A 20,822-nucleotide genomic window follows, 5' to 3' on the forward strand; every position below is an offset into this window, starting at 1 on the left:
AGCATTTGTCCATCTAAAGAGAGACCTGCAGGTAGCACCAGCCCTAGGGGCAATTGATGGGGGGGAGGAATTCTTCCTGGAGGTGGCAGCCAGTGGCGACAGCTTAAGTGCAGTGTTGCTCCAGGGGTGAAACGGTCAGTTGAGACCAGTGGTGTACTCCTCCAGGGTCCTCACGGAGGTAGAAAAGGGATACTCCAATTGTGAGAGGCACTTGCTTGCCACCCACTGGGCAGTAAAGAGAGCTCAGATCTTTACCGGAATATCCCCCATTACACCCCTCACCCATCATACCCCGACGCAGATGCTGTTGGACGGGAGGATTAAGGACAGGACAGTGAGCAGTGCTAGAATCACTCGCTGGACCCTCCTCCTCTCCCAAATGACTTTAAAGGTCAAGGGCCTCTGCGAGCCTAGGCTCGCAGCAAATTTAATCTATCCAGGGCAGCCGCATAGATGCTCTGTGGAGGGGGTATGGGACATCAACTTTGGATTTCGGGCAGGGATACACCCCACAGGCCGCGAGATCTACGTTGATGGCTCCAGTTCAGTGTCCGCGGGTACAAGACTCACGAGCTGCAGAGTTTGGGATCCCAAGGCAGGGATTGCCTTGGCTCTTAAACTCCCATGCACCCTGAGCGCCCAGCAGGCAGAACTCTCGGCGGTGATGTAAGTGGTCACATACCCCGAGGAATTCCCGACCCCATACACGATTTGCTCGGACAGCATGTTCACTTGCAATTCGTGTACAGAGTATCTGGCGATTTGGTCATGCCGGGGATACACCTCTGCGGATGGGAAGTCCCTTGTGACCAAACCCCTGCTAAAAAAGATCGTGGTTGCAGTGGGAGAAACCGGGGATGTATATATCCATAAGGTAAAGGCCCACTCCAAAACTGAGCCACGGGGGGAAGGTAACCAGCAGGCAGACCTGCTGGCAAGGGAAGGTGCTCGTACAGGTCGCCCATGGGACCCATACGAGGCAGGCAGGATAGTAGCAGCAAGAAGCAAGCCAGGGACACAAGGGAGCGTAGGGGCAGCTGCGGCCCCGGACCTTAAAGTAGTCCATATGCAGGATCCGGTCCTGAAGGCTGCCTTGGCTGCTATCAAAAAAGGGGGAAAAGGCGGAGGGCCCATACAGTGCTGCAGATATTGCTGTGCGGGAAGGCATGTTGTTTAAAGGGGACAAATGGGTAGTGCCGCCACAACACTGGAGGGAATTCCTTCAGCTGGCCCATGAGGGTCCAGGTGCGGGACACCCTGGGCCGGAATCTACCTGGCAATGGGTAGAAAAGGCAGGGTGGTGGCCAGGCCTCCGGGAAGACATCCGCGACTTCTGTGCAGGCTGTCTGGTTGCGCTGCAAACAACCCAGACCCTCAGAAAAGGAAGGTGTCTATGGGACATGTCAGGCGGGTAGAGGGACCATGGCAGTCGATCCAGATCGACTACATCGGACCCCTACCGGCCGCCCAGGGAGGTTATAAATACTGCCTCGTCCTGGTGGATGTGTTTTCCAAGTGGGTGGAAGCCTTCCCTTGCCGAACAGCTACCGCGGTGGGGACTGCAAAAGTCCTGGTGAGGGAGGTGTTCTCTCGGTGGGATCTACCTCAAATCGTGGAGTCCGACCGGGGAAGCCACTTCACCGGCCAGGTGATGCAGGCCACCCTAAAGGTGCTGGGGATAAGAGTCAAATGGCATGTCGCCTACAACCCTCAGTCCTCAGGCCCCGTAGAACGCCTGAACCGGACCCTAAAGGAAAGGCTGCGCAAGGAAATGGGAGACTCACCGAACAAGTGGGTGGAGGTCTTACCATTGCTCATTGAAGGAAAACCAGTGTCCGAAGACACCGAAGATAGAAGAAACAAACCACCAAACTGCAGAAGGCACAGTAGTGAGTATAACCTCTGGTCCCCGGAACTCCCAACTCAGTTAGGCCAGGAAAGGTGGGAGATTGGGCATTGTACTGCTAAACTTGTGTAAAGATTTTCGTTGTGTCCGTTTAGGGGGATTGTTTTGTTGGTGTATTGCTGTTTGTTTAGATACACCTTGTCAAATAAATTGGAAGCCTAAGCTCCTCTTGGAATCACCTTGTCTCAGTTCTATTGTATTACATCTCCTGATTGTGAGTCTTATGTCAGAACAGTGTAAGGGAAGCTATGAGCACCTCGAAAATGCTCAATTGTGTGTCACAGGCTAGGGAAGAAGAGGTTAGGAATGTTTGACACTCACAGGCACCTCACAGGCTAGGCATAATCTGTGAGGACGCATGAGTCTCAAAACCCCCTTAATAAGCTGTGGACACAGTCTCTCCAGGGGTGCTCTTGCAGCACTCAGGGTACCTCACAGGCCAGGCATAAGCTGTGAGGGCAGAAGCCCAGAAAGAGACACCCAAGGCACAACAACACTCCCTGAGAACCCCTTACAATAACAAAAGTTTAATACCAACATTGGTCTGAAATCATAAGTAACACAGCCAATAACACCCAACCCCCGCCCACATCCCACTTTTTCCACCATTGACATAAATCACATCGTCAACATGTCCAGCAATACAGAATACAAAGGCAAAGCAGGAGCGTGGTCCCCAGCCCCCATACATTGTAATAAATTACATACACCCAGATGGAGATATAACACAGCCATCACCTGCGCACATGCACCTCACTTTCCTTCTCCCCTCTCTTTCTTCTCCTCACCTCTATCCCTTCTCCTCCTCGCTCTACAGCATCTGGCCGAGGAGCTCCTCAGATGGTGCCTCATTTGGGGGGATGAAGACAGGTGCATTGGTTAGACGGGTACAGGAGCAGGGGGTATCGAGAGGGCAACATTCTCTGGTGCAGAAGCAGGATCTTGATCCTTGCTCTCATCTGTCGTTCACAGTGGTGATGCAGAACCTAGGGGTGGAGTGCCGCACTCTGGGACCAATGGGAGGGCTGTGGCAGCAGTGTTCCTGGCTATCACATCCAGGGACTTCACAATGCGCAGAATGTACTTGGTCATGGTGGCCAGGTGTCGGGATATGCCCCCTAAAGCTTCGATGAGCTGGTCACCAATGTCTACAGTCCTCCTGGACAACTGAACCATCTCTCCGCTGTCATGTCATGCTCGTGGAAGTCTCTGTGGGGTCGGCGCTATCCTGGGGACAAATGGGGTGCCCTGTGGAGAGGTGCTTGGGGCCGGCACCTCCAGAGTGGAGGCAGGAATGACCGGAGGACCACTAGATGGCCTTGAAGTGGAATGGCTTCTGGAGCATGGCGATGCAGGTTCTTCGAAGTCCGCACTCGCATCCATACAGAACAGACCTAGAGGATTGGCGGGCAAGAATTGGAGCTCCTCAGCACCAGATGTAATAGGATCATCTGCCGACTCCTGCCCCGTGCCCCCACCTTCTGGCCTCTGTGGCCTTGCCTGGGGCCGTGCTGCTGGCTGAGCTACAAGACACAAATGAGGTTGTTAGGGAAGAAGAGGCTGCTAGGGTGACAAGGTGTGTCCAGCGCTACACACAGCATATGCACGACAAAAGCACCACCGCTCTCAACATTATCGCAGACATCACATTTCATGACCATCAACACATTGTGGATTGCAATGATTTTCATTAGGCCAGCATTATTTCTATGACACTTTTAGAAATCAGTTATCATATATGATTGGTCGGATATGAGTTGGTGTGGCATCTATTGACTTTACATCACGCAATGGTGTAAACTTTACTCACGTGGCATCACTTCCAGGTCTGCAGATGCGTCCGTGGCTGTCCAGGGTGCTTTCCCACGAGTACTAGCACTCGCTCCTCCATGTCAGTGATGTCGCTGGGGACTGGTGGCCCCCCATCCGTTCGCCTCTGCATGGACCTCATCATCGATAGCTTCTTCTGTAAAGGTGACAGGACGACATGGCATGAGATCATTGCTAGGTACTGTCACAGAGACTGATGCAACACATAACTGACAGATGTAATCATGATTATTATGAGTATTACCATTCTTTACCTAAAGATGTACACCGTGACTGCAGTCTTTGAGTAAAACATTCCCGGTCAAAGTGCAAGACCTCACAACTGCTGATAGTCACTCATGACTGTTACAAATCAAATTATATAAATACATAAGTACATGTAAATCAATGTAATACTTACTCTTGCGGATCCCAAGGTCGTTCCATCATTTGCGGCATTGGTTGCCCTCACACACCTCGTTGGTCGCCGACGAGACTACCTCTGTTATCTCGGTCCATATCCTCTGGTAGGCCTTTAGGGTGGGCTTCCCACACCCTCCCTGTGTCAGATCACCTCAGCGTGACTCGACCTCCTGCAGGATGGAGGCATTTGCAGGTCCGAGAACCTCCTCGCTCTTTTGCGGCCTCCAATGTGCTCCTCTCCCACCTCACTGCTCTCTCCAGTGTCCGTCTCCACAGCGTGCTAAGATGCCTCCTCCTCTCCCTCCATTATAGGGCAAATTCGGTGAAATATGTAGTTCTTAACAGCTACTTTCTGTTTGCCTACTTGCTGTGAAGCTCTAAAGTCTCCCTCCTTCCTCCAAAAGCAGCCACACCACACCCAGCCACGCCTTCAGTCCCTCTGAACTCCCTCTCGATCTGTCTCCTCTTCTCATGGTGACCCTTGACCTCCTGAATCGCAGGAATCGAGCGTTGCCATGCCATTGCTAAGGACGGCCACACTTTACGGCAGAAGGTCAAAAAAAATTAACGTTACCAGCCATTTGATATTGCTCACGGTAACACCCATTTTCAAAAATGTAAACTAGGTGTTTTGAGAATGGGCGAGATACCGGCGATCTGAAAACTCTTTTTTACCGCCCACGCTGGAAATAACACCCATTTTTGAGCAATAAGCTCAAAAGTGGAGGTTCTAGCCCCAAGTACCTTCCTGCCTCACTGTGAATGTCAGTATTGATTCAACACATAGGACTGAATTCAGCAACAACAACTAAAGCATTCTTGACACTAAAATATTGAGCCATAAATTTGCTAGTTGTGTCAATTCCTTTGATTCCAACATGTTGAAAAGAAGTAAAATATTTCAGATAAGCTGAACAGAGGTTCATGGATGGGTTACTCTGCACTGCTTGTTTCAATGTGGTAGGCATTTTAATTAATTATTGATACAGTCATTTTGTTTAAAAATGACCAAGGTAACTCAAACCAAATGTGATGAATCTGGAAGCCTGATGGTCATATCTTTTAATCAGCTTGTCTGTTCCTATATTCTTGAGCCAATTTCCAAATATTGATGACAGAGGAGGCCTAAGCTTTCCTTGTGGAGCTCAGAGGACCACTCCCACTCATCCAGATCCCACACGGAACGTTTAAAATATTTTTTTACAAAGACTTACCTTTTTGGGCATCTTCTGCTCCTCACCCCTTTGATCCCCTTTGATCCCCTTTGATCCCCTTTGATCCCCTTTGATCCCCTTTGATCCCCTTTGATCCCCTTTGCCGCTGGCTTAGCTTGGCGCCACTGCCGCTTCCCGCTCAGGCCAACTAGTAAAAATTGCAGTCCGGTCCAGATGACATTATCAGGACCCAATGTGCATATATAAAGAAAGGATGGAGCTTGTTACGGGCACGTATCCTTGCTGCCTGCTCAGGGGAGCAGATGAAAATCAGAACCTGTCAGCTTTCCTATTGCACCAGGACGGGTAAGTAACTTTGGTGATTTTAACTGCCCACCTGCCCGGTTTCAGCTGGATGGGTCAGCTTAAAATTGCCCTCAAGCTTTTTCAGAATTTTCTCATAACTCAGACTCTGGACACTGAGGCCGTGATTTTGCCGGCGCTCAGCGGACAGGATTGGTGGCAGGTCAGAAGTGAAATTGACAATGATTGACAGTGAGTCAGGAACCACTTTCCTAATGTTGGATCTGCCTGCGCTGAGCAGACCTGACCGGCAGTGGCAGGGGAGGCAAGTGAAGCAATTATTGGCTTGTTTAGAAGCCCTTAACAGCGAATTTTTACTTACCTGTTAACTTTACCAGGTTGGTAACAGTTTTCACGCTGCTCCTGGACCCCGTCTGTTCATCTGAGATGGAGTTTGAGTGGCCATTGAAGCAGCTGATTGCTGACAGATTGAAAGCTAGTATAAAAGCTCTCACTTTACAACTGCTCACTTTCCAACCCAGAGATCTTGGGGGTAGAAATTTGCCCCCACCCAAATTGAAAGTTGGCAGGCGGTGAAGAAGGCAAATAGTATGTTGGCCTTCATAGCTAGGGGATTTGAGTATAGGAGCAGGGAGGTCTTACTGCAGTTGTACAGGGCCTTGGTGAGGCCTCACCTGGAATATTGTGTGCAGTTTTAGTCTCCTAATCTGAGGAAGGACGTTCTTGCTATTGAGGGAGTGCAGCGAAGGTTCACCAGACTGATTCCCGGGATGGCCGGACTGCCATATGAGGAGGGACTGGATCAACTGGGCCTTTATACACTGGAATTTAGAAGGATGAGAGGGGATCTCATAGAAACATATAAGATTCTGACGGGACGGGACAGGTTAGATGCGGGTAGAATGTCCCCGATGTTGGGGAAGTCCAGAACCAGGGGACTAGTTTTAGGATAAGAGGTACGCCATTTAGGACTGAGATGAGGAGAAACTTCTTCACTCAGAGAGTTGTTAACCTGTGGAATTCCCTGCCGCAGAGAGTTGTTGATGCCAGTTCATTGCATATATTCAAGAGGGAGTTAGATGTGGTCCTTACGGCTAAGGGGATCAAGGGGTATGGAGAGAAAGTAGGAAAGGGATACTGAGGGAATGATCAGCCATGATCTTATTGAATGGTGGTGCAGGCTTGAAGGACCGAATGGCCTACTCCTGCACCTATTTTTTATATTTCTATGTTTCTATGAAATGGGGCGCTCCCACACCATTCCAATGGTTTTTACCGCAGCTGCGGTTCAGGTCGCCTCTTGAGCGACATTCTGCTCTTTATTTTTGTTTTGATCTGGAAGCCGGTCATAATGGGGGCGGTGACAACACCTGAGGGGCAGAAATGCGACGGTGATAGCAACTGAGGGGTGTAAGTTGGGGGTAGTGCGGAGTCACCACCACGATGATGTCATCACCACACCGCGTCACCACGCCTCGCCCATTCAATTGAAGGGGAGAGCCTTTGCGCTTTTAAAACTTCAGCCCACTGGACCACCAGTGAGGATTTTGGCCGGCCAGTGGCCTGGAACCCAGGAGGGTATGCCAGGCTGCCTGTTGGCAGCATGGCCGAACCTGGGGGCATAATTGTTGGGCTGACCTGGCAGTCGGCCAACAAAAAAAAACATGGCGGCAGCGGCATCAGGCACTCCTCTTTAAGAGAAGCTGCACTGCCGCTGCGGAAGGTCACGGCCTCACTGCACCACCGAGAAAAACAGGTTTTGGCACCGCCGAGTGGGCCAAAGATTTTCAATGGGGAATGTCGCTGTCGGGGGGGGGGGGGGGTGGGGTAGATTGGCGGTGCGCATGGCGGTGACTCGCTTACCGCGGATCAACAGCATTGGATCAGTAAGGGGGGGGAATCAAGGCACTGCTGGGAAAACGCGGGAGGGTAATTAGACTATCAGCGGACATTTCACGAAAAGTCGGTGGCCACTTCACTCCGCAACGTGGCCGCCGATTTTTGGGGTAATAGGTAATTTCGGTCCCTTGGTTTCTCCCTTTGGAACACAGATTGAGCTTTATGCAGGCTGAAAGTCTCTGAAGCAAGCTCTCTAGCCAGGGTCATTTCATTGCAGCCAACCTCTTTCATTTCTGTCATCTCAACTTTAACTGCTATGTACTCCCTCAGCACGGGAACCATTTACACCCTGTCACCTTGGTCCTCAGAATCTGCCTACGATCAGCTTCAGCACCAGCAGCACCAGGCACACCAGCAGCACTAACAATTTGTCCACATTAAATTTAATTTGTCATTGTGCTGCCCACTTATCTATTTTGTAAACTATATTCAATAATATCTGAGCTGCCTCCTACAAATCCACTGACCCTCCTAGTTTTGAATTACAAGAACAAAAGAACATAAGAAGTAGGAGCAGGAATAGGCCCTACGGCCCATCGAGCCTGCTCCGCCATTCAATAAAATCATGGCTGATCATTAACCCCAAATCCACTTACCCGCCCGATCTCCATTTCCCTTGATTCCCCTAGACTCCAAAAATCTATCTATCTCAGCCTTGAATATATTCAGAGATTCAGTACCCACAGCCCTCTGGGGCAGAGATTTCCAAAGATTCACCAACCTCTGAGTGAAGAAATTCCTCCTCATCGCTGTTTAAAATGGCCTTCCCCTTATCCTGAGATTGTTCTAAACACACCAGCCAGGGGAAACAACCTCTCAGCATCTACCCTGTTAATCCCCTTCAGAATCTTGCATGTTTCAATGAGATCACCTCTCATTCTTCTAAACTCCAGAGTGTATAGGCCCATTCTACAAAATCACTCATAAGACAGCCCTCTCACCCCAGGAATCAAGCTAGTGAACCTTTGTTGCACCGCCTCCAAGGCAAGTATATCCTTCCTTAGATAAGGAGACCAAAACTATGCACAGAACTCCAGGTGTGGTCTCACCAAGCCCCTGTACAATTGTAGCAAGACTTCCTTACTCTTATACGCCAACCCACTTGCAATAAAGGAAACATGTCATTTGCCTTCTTATTGCTTGCTGTACCTGTATGCTAGCTTTCTGTGTTTCATGCATAAGGACTCCCAAATCTCTCTGAACACCAACATTTAAAAGTTTCTCACCATTTAAAAATTATTCTGTTCTTCGCTTCTTCCTACCGAAATGAATACATTATACGCTAACTGACACTTTACTTCCCACTCAATTAGTCTATCTCTATCCCTTTGCAGATGCTTTGTGTTTTCCTCACAGCTTACTGCCCCACCTAGCTTTGTATCATCAGTAAACTTGGATATATTACACTCAGTCCCTTCATCTAGGTCATTAATGTGATTGTAAATAGCTGAGGCCCCAGCACTGATCCTTGCGGTACACCACTAGTTATAGCCTGCCAAGATGAAAAAGACCTGTTTAGCCCTATTCTCTGTTTTTTGTCCATTAGCCAATGCTTTATCCATGCTAATACATTACCTCCAATCCCATGGTTCCTTATCTTGTGTAATAATCTTTTATGTGGCACCATGTCAAATGCCTTTTGGAAACCCAAATATATGACATCCACTGGTTCCCCTTTATCTATCCTGCTAGTTACATCCTGAAAAAACTCTAACAAATTTGTCAAGCACAATTTCCCTTTCATAAAACCATGTGCACTCTGCCTATTCATGTTATGATTTTCCAAGTGCCCTGAAAGCACTTCCTTAATAAAGGATTCCAGCATTTTCCCGATGACTGATGTCAGGCTAACTGACCGATAGTTCCCTGTTTTCTCTCTCCCTCCTTTCTTGAATAGCAGTGTTATATTTTCTACCTTCCAATCCGCTGGGACCATTCTAGAATCTAGGGAATTTTGAAAGATCAAAACCAATGCATCCAGTATCTCTGCAGCCACCTCTTTTAGAACCTTAGGATGTCGGCCGTCAGTTCCAGGAGATTTGTCGGCTTTTAGTTCCATTAGTTTCTCTAGTACTTTTTCTCTACTTATATTAATTACATTAAGTTCCTCACCATCATTAGACCCTTGGTTCCCCACCATTTTAGGTATGCTTTTTGCATCATCTACTTTGAAGACAGATACAAAATATTTGTTTAACATTTCTGCCATTTCCTTATTTCCCCATAATAATCCTGCCTCAGCCTGTAAGAGACCAATGTTTACTTTTTCTATTCTCTTCCTTTTCCCATACTTGTAGAAGCTCTTACAATCAAGAGGACTTTTTTAGTCAGTATGTAACAAGCCCAACACGAGAGTGGATTTAGTTTTGGTGAATGAAGCTGGGCAGGTGGAAGGGGTATTAGTGGGAGAGCACTTGGATATCAGTGACCATAATTCAGTCATATTCAAGGTAGTTATGGATAAGGACTAGGATAGACCAGGAATAAAACTCCCAAATTGGGGAAAAGCTAACTTTGCTAAGCTGAGAAGTGATTTGGCCACATGGACTGGAAACAGCTACTTGTAGGTAAATCAGTGTCGAAAAGTGGGAGGTATTCAAGGAGGAGATCCGGAGGGCTCAGGCCAAAGAAAAAGGATGGGAATAACAATTCTAGAGCCCCCTGTATGTCTAGGGACTTACAGGGGAGGATAAAGAAAAAAGGGAAGCTTATGTCATATACCGATGGCTAAATACTGTAGAATCTTTGGAGGAATATAAAAAGTTCAGAGGTAAAATTAAAAATGATATGAAGAATGCTAAGAGAGAGCATGAAACATTTTTGGCAAGTAAAATTAATGAAAACCCAAAGATGTGCTGTAAATATATCAAGAGCAAGAGGATAACTAAAGAAAGGGTAGGGCCTATTAGAGACCATGAGGGTAATCTCTATGTGGAGGTGGAAGATGTTGGTATGGTTCTTAATGAATATTTTGCGTCTGTTTTCACAAAGGAAAGGGGCAATGCAGATACTGCTATCGAGGAGGAGTGTGAAATTCTGGATGAAATTTTGAAAGTGTCATTTGAAATGGCCAATTAGAAATTAAAGAAGAATGCAATGCATTGCATGAATGAATTTTATTTCCACTGTGTACGATTTTGCTTCAGGAAATTATTTCTAGACAAGTAGTGCAGACTTCCATCAAACTCCTTAAAGAAAAGAGCTGTGCAGTAATCAGAAGCAGGAACGCTGACTGCATTTCTGTTTTCTAGCATGACTCCTGTTGGAAAGTGTTACCTAGAAGTTTGTGTGCCTATTTTTGGGGGTTGGGCACAGAGAACAATCCGGATGCCTGAATTGTGAGGCCCGAGGTGCCCCCGATATTGGGATTGTAAGGCGATTAAAAAAAATATATATATTTACCAATATGTTGGGCAGCATATCTCTGGCTTGTTGTGAGTGTGCACTTCCTGTCTGCTGTATTGGAGACTTAGGAGGCCGTTTAATGCTCGATAAACTGGATGCTGCATGGCCGAATTTCTAGGCCATTCCGTTTGCTGCAGAAATCAGATGCAAACGGGTTCAGATTAGGATCAGTTGTGAAGCAACTCACAACTAAAGACCTTCTAACACTTGCTCACACATGAAGCATGGCCATTTGGACAAGGTACTGCAGAGCACTCAGCATCCATGCAACAGTTCCCGAGCTCGAGTCAGCAACAGAATAGGAAGAAAAATGTGAAGCAGCAAAGGAGGAGCTGAGTAAATAACTGTTTGTGAAAAAGGACTGAGTGTTTCTGGGATAAATACAAACATAGCTATTTCAAATGTATTAGAGAATGTCATAGATGAAGTCAGGAAGTAAAGCTACAGTTTTGACTAAGCAACAAATTTGGTGTGGAATACTAATGTGGAGTCATTTGCATTTTGATAATTTTGTTGTTAATTGCAACTAGAGTTAGAATAAAGGAGCAGGTTTTTTTTACATTGAAGCATACCTCTAAAATGTTGATTTCCAGCTCTCAGTCCTTTTGGAACTATGAGACTGGCATCTGTGGAATGCAATTCCAATAATTTAGATTGAAATATTAATTTGATATCTGAAACTTTTATTCAACTATTATTTTCTAAATTCAAGAAAAAATCTTGGAAAGCTTTCTTACTTAATAAACTTCTTTAAGAAATAAATAAAGAAATAAATATTGTAAAGCATTCAGTAGTACAGCATTCGCAATGTCATCAGTTAGTTTCTCCTGAATTCCATACTGGATTCATTAGTGACTATCTTATATTTATGACATCTAGTTTAGCATACCCACACAAATGGAAACATCTGCTCTATATCTACCTTATCAAACCCCTTCATAATTTTAAAAACCTCGATTAGGTCTGTCCTCAGCTTTCTCCCCTCTAGAGAAAAGAGCCCCAGCCTGTTTATTCTTTCCTGATAATCATAACCTCTAAATGGTGGCAGATTAGGAAAAGGGGAGGTGCAACGAGACCTAGGTGCCATGGTTCATCAGTCATTGAAAGTTGGCATACAGGTGCAGCAGCTGGTAAAGAAAGCAAATGGTATGTTGGCCTTCATAGCTAGAGGATTTGAGTATAGGAGCAGGGAGGTCTACTGCAGTTGTACAGGGCCTTGGTGAGGCCTCACCTGGAATATTGTGTTCAGTTTTGGTCTCCTAATCTGAGGAAGGACGTTCTTGCTATTGAGGGAGTGCAGCAAAAGTTCGCCAGACTGATTCCCGGGATGGCCGGACTGATATATGAGAAGAGACTAGATCAACTGGGCCTTTATACATTGGAGTTCAGAAGGATGAGAGGGGATCTCATAGAAACATACAAGATTCTGACGGGACGGGACAGGTTAGATGCGGGTAGATTGTTCCCGATGTTGGGGAAGTCCAGAACCAGGGGACACAGTCTTAGGATAAAGGGTAGGCCATTTAGGACTGAGATGAGGAGAAACTTCTTCATTCAGAGAGTTGTTAACCTGTGGAATTCCCTGCCGCAGAGAGTTGTTGATGCAAGTTCATTGGATATATTCAAGAGGGAGTTAGATATGGCCCTTATGGCTAAAGGGATCAAGGGGTATGGAGAGAAAGCAGGAAAGGGGTACTGAGGGAATGATCAGCCATGATCTTATCGAATGGTGGTGCAGGTTCGAAGGGCTGAATGGCCTACTCCTGCACCTATTTTCTATGTTTTTATGTTTCTATGAGTTCTGGTATCATCCTTGTAAATATTTTTTGCATCTTTTTGTATAACATTTCACAGGGTACTAAATCGAATACTTTGTCATGGTAACTATTGAAACTCTTTAGTTTTATTTTTATTTTTATTTATATGCATTGTATGCTGATGAGGAAACTTGGATAGTTAGGATGACAGCTGCTGGAAGATGTTATCTGAATGTTGGATACGTAAACGTATTATATGCTGAGTCATGCTGTTCACCATACTGCTTGTAAGCAGTTCAAGCGATCTGTAGTCCGTTACATTGGTCATAGTAATGACATTACTAGAGTTGTCACTAATTACGTTCTCGGAAGTTAACATGAAGTGAAAACCGCTTAGCTCCCCTGAAGGCTCAGTGAGTTTATTCAGTTTATTGCTGCTCCTGATTGTAGTCCAGGAATTCCTGTTGCAATTGTGAATGTATGGTGTGGATGTCAGGCAAGGATAGGCTTGAACTCAATGTGGGGGTTGGGGAACCAATTACCTTTGCACTTGTTCCATGAAAAGTAACAATGCCGCTATATTATCTGATAAGCAAACTGTTTTCAATAAAATGAGTCAAGCATTTTTCAGATAAAATGAACCCATTTATTGTAATCAGAAATGTACAATTAGTTTTGATCAAATTACTGGTTGTCAGTAAACTGCTAACTGATAATGGCTTCCACTTATGTTTGATTCAATTATCGGATACCTCCAAGCCAAGCGTTTTGGGATATATTGTCAAATTATATACAAGAGCTGCAATAAAAACAATCAAATAAAATGCCTTGGGATATAAAAATTCAGTTTCAGTTCACTGACTGTAATACTGTATGTTTCTTTATGTAAAATATTGTAGCACTGAACATGCAGGGGGCCGAAATTCAGGTTCTGAATAAGGCTGGTACCGCCGGATTGTGGCGGCCATGTGGCGGAATCAAACAGCTGCTGCTTTCTGGTCTAATGGCTGCCGTTAGCTGTAATGTCTGTAAGCTTGTAATGTTTGTAGCTCCACACTGTGGATGTGGACGTATTGTGTACTGCAAGTGCAGGGTTAATAATAAACAGAACCAGGCAGATTTCTGGAGACTTCCAAGAGAGCTGCCAGCCATGTTAGGAAGCTGTGTGTGCTGTGTTCTGTGAAGATATCACATTTGGCGACGAGGATGGGATTTTTCGGATGATTTAAAGCTTAAAATTTTGTTGGTGAAGGATTCAGCCAGCCGACAGGGAGACTTTGAAAGTTTCTGTCTTTGGAAAAAAGCGACAACATCCAAAGTAAAATATAGCACATGGTGTGAACAGCTAGAGATTAAAATGGCAGGTGTATTGGGATATTTGGGTGAATATAGACACAACCGGGAATGTTTTAAAGCATATGTGGATCGGCTAGAAATGTATTTCATTGCAAATAACATAATCGAAGTTCCAGACAATGCAGTCCAGAACCGGGCTGTTTTGGAACATAAGAGAGCAATCTTCTTATCGGTGACAGGTCCGGAATTATACAAAACCCTTGTAAATCTGCTTGTGCCTGACGAGCTAAAGGACACAACACTTAAAGAGATTTTAACTAAGCTGGAGCAGCACTATAACCCCAAACCATTAGAAATTGCTGAAAGCTATCATTTTGGGATTTAGAATCAAAAGACTGATGAAAGTATCAGTGATTACATCAGTATTAAAAAAGCTATCGATGCACTGTAATTTTGGAAACTTTCAAAATCGAGCATTACGGGATCGTTTTGTTTGTGGGGTGAAAAATGATGCGATCAGAAGGAAGTTATTGACGATGGATAACTCGACTTTTGAGATTGCTTGTCAGACAGTGAGGTCGATGGGCATGGCCGAACAATATTCCTGAGAATTAAATAATAATTACGGTCGTCAGTCAACCGAGGTAAATCACCTGCAAGTTCAAAGTAAAAGACGGGCATGGCCGAAAGTCTCAGAAACTGGAAATTCTAACAGAGCGTCGAAGTCATGCTATAGGCACCTGGGACAACACATTGCTCAAAGTTGTCCATATGTGAAGGCAGAGTGTTTCTTCTGCAGAAAGACTGGGCATCTTGCGAAGGCATGCTGACTGAAGGGTAAACCAGCTTTTAAAGCTATGAGTCCAGCGTTCAAAGCTATGAGTAGAAATCCCAAGAGATTACATAGCATGCAAGAACAACAACAGGACAAGGAGATGTTAGAATTACACGTCATCAGGAGCACGAGGTTAACGGACAGCGATTCGGAAAGCATCAAAATCCACAGAGATGTTGCGGGATTCAAGATATCAATGGAAAATGACACGGGTGCATCCATGAGTGTAGTACCAGAGTCACTGCACCTCGACAAATTGCATGATTTCCAACTGGAGAAATCCAAGATGGAGCTGCGAGGCTACTCGGGAGAGGAAATTCCTGTGGTAGGTCGTATCACTGTACCAGTGAAATATAAAGATCAATTTCAGAACTTGCCTCTAATGGTAGTGAAAGGAGACAAGTCTGCCTTACTAGGGAAAAATTGGTTGAAGCTGGATTGGAGTAAGATTTTCTGTGTGGAAGCGAGATTTTCATCAACGGATGAGGTTATCAAGAAGTATCCGAAGGTGTTCTGCGAAATGGACAGTCCGATCCAAGGCTTCAAGGCGAGTGTCAGGGTACAGAAGGATGCTAGATTGGTTTACTACAAGCCAAGTTCCATACCATATGCACTCAAGGAGAAAGTTGAGCAAGAACTCAAAAGACTAGAGTCCGAGAACATTATTTGTAAGATAGATCGATGTAATTGGGCTACACCCATTGTTGTTGTACCTAAGTCCGATGGTAAAGTAAGATTGTGTGGTGATTATAAAGTAACCATAAACCAGGTTCTAGAGGGAAATGTCCCCAATACATTGCCGAATATAGAAGATTTGTTCACAACACTGACAGGTGGTCAGATCTTCTCAAAACTGGATCTTACGAATGCCTACTTACAGCTTGAACTACATGAGGAGTCCAAGCCATGTTTGACTATAAATACTCAGCTAGGCCTATATCAATTTAATAGGCTACCGTTTGGAGTGTCTTCCACCCCTGTCATATTCCAAGGGGTAATGAACCAGATTTTGCAAGGTATTGAAGGAATAGTATGTTATTTGGATGACATACTAATTTCAGCACCAAACAGGCAAATTCATAACATATTGAATGAAGTCCTCAAACGGCTAGAGAAGCACAGAGTACGAGTGTCTGCTCGTAAGTGTGAGTTATTTAAAAACTCAGTGGAGTACTTAGGGTACAGAGTAGACAAAGATGGTTTACATCCGACCAAGGAAAAACTGGATGCAATCAGAAATGCACCAACTCCGAGGAATGTCACTGAACTTCGTTCATTCTTGGGTCTTTTGAACTATTGTGGGAAGTTCCCACCAAATTTGGCTACAGTATTACATCCATTGAATGAACTTTTGAAAAAACAGGTCCATTGGAAGTGTTCAAAAGAATGCGATACAGCATTCAAGGAGTGTAAAAGCAAATTGGTAGAGAACACCATGTTAGTTCACTATGACATATCTAAGGAGATTAAGCTAGCATGTGATGCCTCTCCATATGGAGTTGGGGCAGTAATCTCTCATGTATTAAGTAGTGGGGAGGAGAGACCAATTGCTTTTGCTTCACGCACTCTCAGTGCCAGTGAGAGTAATTATGCGCAAATTGAAAGGGAAGCTTTGGCATTAATTTTTGGGGTCAAGCAGTTTCACAAGTTTCACCAGTATGGTCGTAAGTTTACCATTGTTACGGACCATAAGCCCCTAACAGCAATCCTCCATCCAAAGTTCCCAGTTCCAACATTAGCTGTAGCCCGGATGCAGAGATGGGCTTTGATTTTGTCAGCATATGCATATGATATTGAATACAGACAATCAGCTGATCACAGTAATGCTGATGCAATGTCTAGATTGCCTTCCCCCAAGTTACACCCGATAGGAAAGAAGTGTTTTATTTTTCATACATTGAGTAACTGCCAGTCACAGCTGAAGAGATTGGTAGAGCAACCAAACGTGACCCAGTGATGTCAAAGGGTATGATTATATTGCAAATGCATGGCCAAACCAGGTAACAGACAAAGATACACATCCATTCTTCATTCATAGGAATGAATTATCAGTCGATAAAGATTGTATCATGTGGAGTGCAAGAATGGTTATACCAAATAAATTCAGGTCCAAATTATTAGGAGACCTCCATGAACAGCACTTGGGAATGTGCTTGACCAAGAGTTTTGCACGCAGTTATTTATGATGGCCAGGTCTTGATAAAGGTATAGAGTACATCGTGAGTCAGTGTACAACATGTCAATCGGTAAGCAAGCAACCACCACCAGTACCATTACAGCCATGGAAATGGCCTCCCAGGGTGTGGCAAAGGGTACATATTGATTTTGCTGAGTTAGAAGGACAACAATTGTTCATTGTGATTGATAGCCATTCGAAATGGGTTGAGGTGTTTCCAATGTGGAAAATAACAAGAAGTAAAACATTGGACATTTTGCGAAAATTATTTTCTTCATTTGGCCTCCCTTTCGGATAATGAACCACAATTTCGTTCAGAAGAATTTGCACATTTCACGAGCAAAAATGGTGTGAAACATACCAAGGTTCCACCATACCATCCTGCTTCGAATGGTGCAACAGAGTGCACTGTACGAATTGTAAAACTTGCCCTCATAAAACAGATATTAGATCCAAATCCAAGGAAACGACAGTTGTCATTGGATACAAATTGGCTAATTTTTTGATTACATATCGAAATACTCCTCATACAACTACTGGTAGAACACCAGCAGAGTTCTTTCTCAAACGACAGCCACGAACCAGATTCTCGTTGTTAAAACCAAATTTGGCACAGTCTGTAGAAGAGACACAATTAAGACAGAAAGAGAATCATGATAAAGGTAGAGTAAAAGAGAGAAGTGTGAAATTAAACCAGAAGGTCAGAGTGAAGAACCATCACCATAAATGGTTAAAGTGGTTACCAGGAAGAGTGGTGAAGATATGTGGTCGTTGCACATATTTGGTAAAGATGTTTGATAATGGACAGGTTAGGTTTGTTCATATTGATCATATTTTACCTACAGACATGGAAGGAGTTGAAGGTGGGAATGATTCAATTATTTCTGACTCATCAGATAGTTTTGATATACCAGTAGCAAATCCTAAATCCAATGTTCTGGAAACAAATCCAGGAGAGAATCAGGATGAAAATCCGAGTCCGAGTCAGTAAAACAAAGAGCCTGAAGTTAGAGTGAGTTCAAATGAAAATCAAGGAAATTCCTTAGAGGAAAACATTCCTCAGGATGAGCCTCCAATGAGTGTGAAATCGACACCATGTTTGGAGGGTTCTGTTCGAGAGTGAAGGTAACCTCTTCGAAACAGAAAACAAGTGGTAAAGTTAAATTTGTAAATAGAAAAAAAAAAGTTTATACCCTGTGTTTTGTACAAACATGAAAGTTATGTATGATGTTTGTTATGATGGCTCCTTCATTAAGGAGGGAGAAGTGTAATGTCTGTAATCTTGTAATGTTTGTAGCTGTGGATGTGGACGTATTGTGTACTGCAAGTGCAGGGTTAATAATAAACAGAACCAGACAGATTTCTGGAGACTTCCGAGAGAGCTGCCTGCCATGTTAGGAAGCTGTGTGTGCTGTGCTCAGTGAATATATCACATTAGCAAAATTTACCTCGGGAATTTTTCGGGTGTTCCCCGCTTCCACTCCGCTGCTGCTGACCATCCTAAGTGCATCATCAAAGGGTGCATCGCTGATCTCCCGCACCCTCCCACAAAATTCAGTGCGAAAAATCCTGAATCTGCTGCGCAGTGCCCCCGACAGCTTTTTCTGTCAGTGCACTATGTATTCTGTCTGTGAGCCACAGCAGCGCGGAGGCCCTTCAAGGGGAGGGCGCACTACCATAGCCACCATGTTCTCTTTTTGCTGGCCGATTAATATGCCCCGAGTTTGGCCGGGCTGCCAAGGTGAGTAACATCTCGGCCTATACATTCATTAGGCTCGGATCCCATAGCAAAGGTTTTCCAGATAGCAACCAAAGGACCAGCCAGAAATTGCTTTCCACCACACAGGTGCTCTGAACGGAAAGGGTCCCTTCCCATTTACCGAGGCAGCATCCAGAAGTAAGGTGATCAGAATGGGACAGGTGACTTCTAACAGGATTGGTGGAAACATGTTTGGCGTTAATGGACAGAGATTGGCCGGCCTGCTGTCACTGTTTGCAACCAAATGAAAATGAGCTGTCCTGCAATGTTGAAGTACTTTCAATGCCATTCGTCACCTGGTAACATAATGTTTCATGTGTACAGGTACTAACTCCACATAGCCAACATCCTGCTTTCATTGACCAGACCTCTCTAGTTAACAATGTATTTTGGCCCGGATCGTGTGATAAGAATAACGGTAAGGCTACCAGCACTCACCATTATTACGGAGAAAATCGAACAGCAACTTCTAGCAACCGCTCACATGCAGTTAAACGTGGTAATCAGGAAGTTACTCTCCGAGTTGAACTGCTCCTCCAGAAGCATCGCTGCACTGGTATCTCGCCAAGAGACTTGGCATTCAAATCGCTTCTCGGCCTTTTGGCTAAGATCATGTGTAACTGACCTGACAGGGGAGTAACCACCATAACCCCAAGGTGGTTCTCCCTGGATCAGGAAGGTATATGCTTGCTTTTTTGGAAATAGGAGGTGGGTGGGGTGGCTTGACCCATCCACCTCCACAGGTGTGTGGGGGACCTGACCCATCCACCTCCATGGCACGAACCTGGTATTGCAGTACTTCCAGGAACGGTGCAGTGGCTCTAGGCCTTTTGGCTAAGAGCATTGGCGCAGAGTGATCCTTGAATGGGCCCAAGGTGACCTCTGGCGTTTGTGATTTGACAAAGAATTGGAACGATTGGCTACGAATTTCAAAAAAAAAAATTCAAATACATGGAACGGCATAAATTTGAAGAACTTGTGTGATAGATACCCACTAAATGCATACTAAAAAGCTACAGCTTCTCCATTTAAGTGTAAGTGAATTTTTAATGGCGTGGTAAGTCATAATTACTGCTAAGAAACCTTGTGGCACTGAAAATTAACTTTGACAAGTGTGGACTCTCATTCCTTGAGATTTTATTTTTGGGGATTTAAAAAAATGAAAAAGTGAACTTTTGAAAAACTTTTTCTTTCTGTCTCTTTTATCTTGTTCACTTAATCACATTTTTTTTATCCCCCGATTTCACTTTCTGCACATGATTTGATACTGAATTAACGATTCTTACATTTCCTGGTTTTGTCTCTGCTGGCTGTAGTTTCCATTAGCTTACGCTGTTGTTTTCAGCACAACTTGCCTGAAATCGGCCAAACCAACCCAAAAAAAAATCCGAGAAGTTTAAGCACGAATTATATTCAGCACAAATCGAGTTTCTGTGATCTTTTGCGCTAGTTAAAAAAGCATTGCACTGGAAGCTGGCCCCGCCCACAAAAATATGCCATGCCCCCCAGGATGAATTAAATACCAGGGTGAGTTTCTGGTAACTGCGCTCGTTTGCGATCCTTCGAGGAGGCTCTTAAAATTATACTTAAAGTTAAGTGCAAGGACACTAATAGGCACATTTTAAACGCTTTTAAATACTTTATTTTAATTTACTAAGAAACTGACTACTGTACATTAATGTAACGAGCAAATGATTCTGTATGTTTTTTTAAGTCATTTTCAGTTATTTAAAATCGGGTTACTCACAGGCAATGCATTCAACACTGATTAAAACTGCTTATATTTTGTTAAACCCATTTTAAGCTGTATTAATCAGATGCCACCAGGTTACAACTCAGTTGTGGCTCAGTGGGTAGCACTTTCATCTGAGTCAGAAGGTTCTGGGTTCAAGTCCCACTTGAGTACAAAAAATTCTAGGCTGACACACCAGTGCAGTACTGTCGGAGGTGACGTCTTTCAGATAGAAACATAGAAACGTAGACAATAGGTGCAGGAGTAGGCAATTCGGCCCTTCTAGCCTGCACCGCCATTCAATGAGTTCATGGCTGAATATGCAACTTCAGTACCCCATTCTTGCT

General features: G+C 44.6%; 1 pseudogene; it reads left to right on the plus strand.

Annotated features, from left to right (window-relative positions):
- Positions 1-19,327: 19,327 nt before the first annotated feature.
- Positions 19,328-19,564, plus strand: LOC139263561 (U2 spliceosomal RNA; annotated as a pseudogene).
- The last annotated feature ends 1,258 nt before the right edge of the window (positions 19,565-20,822 follow it).

This window comes from Pristiophorus japonicus, chromosome 4 (genome assembly GCF_044704955.1).
Source record: "Pristiophorus japonicus isolate sPriJap1 chromosome 4, sPriJap1.hap1, whole genome shotgun sequence".
NCBI classification, from domain to species: domain Eukaryota; kingdom Metazoa; phylum Chordata; class Chondrichthyes; family Pristiophoridae; genus Pristiophorus; species Pristiophorus japonicus.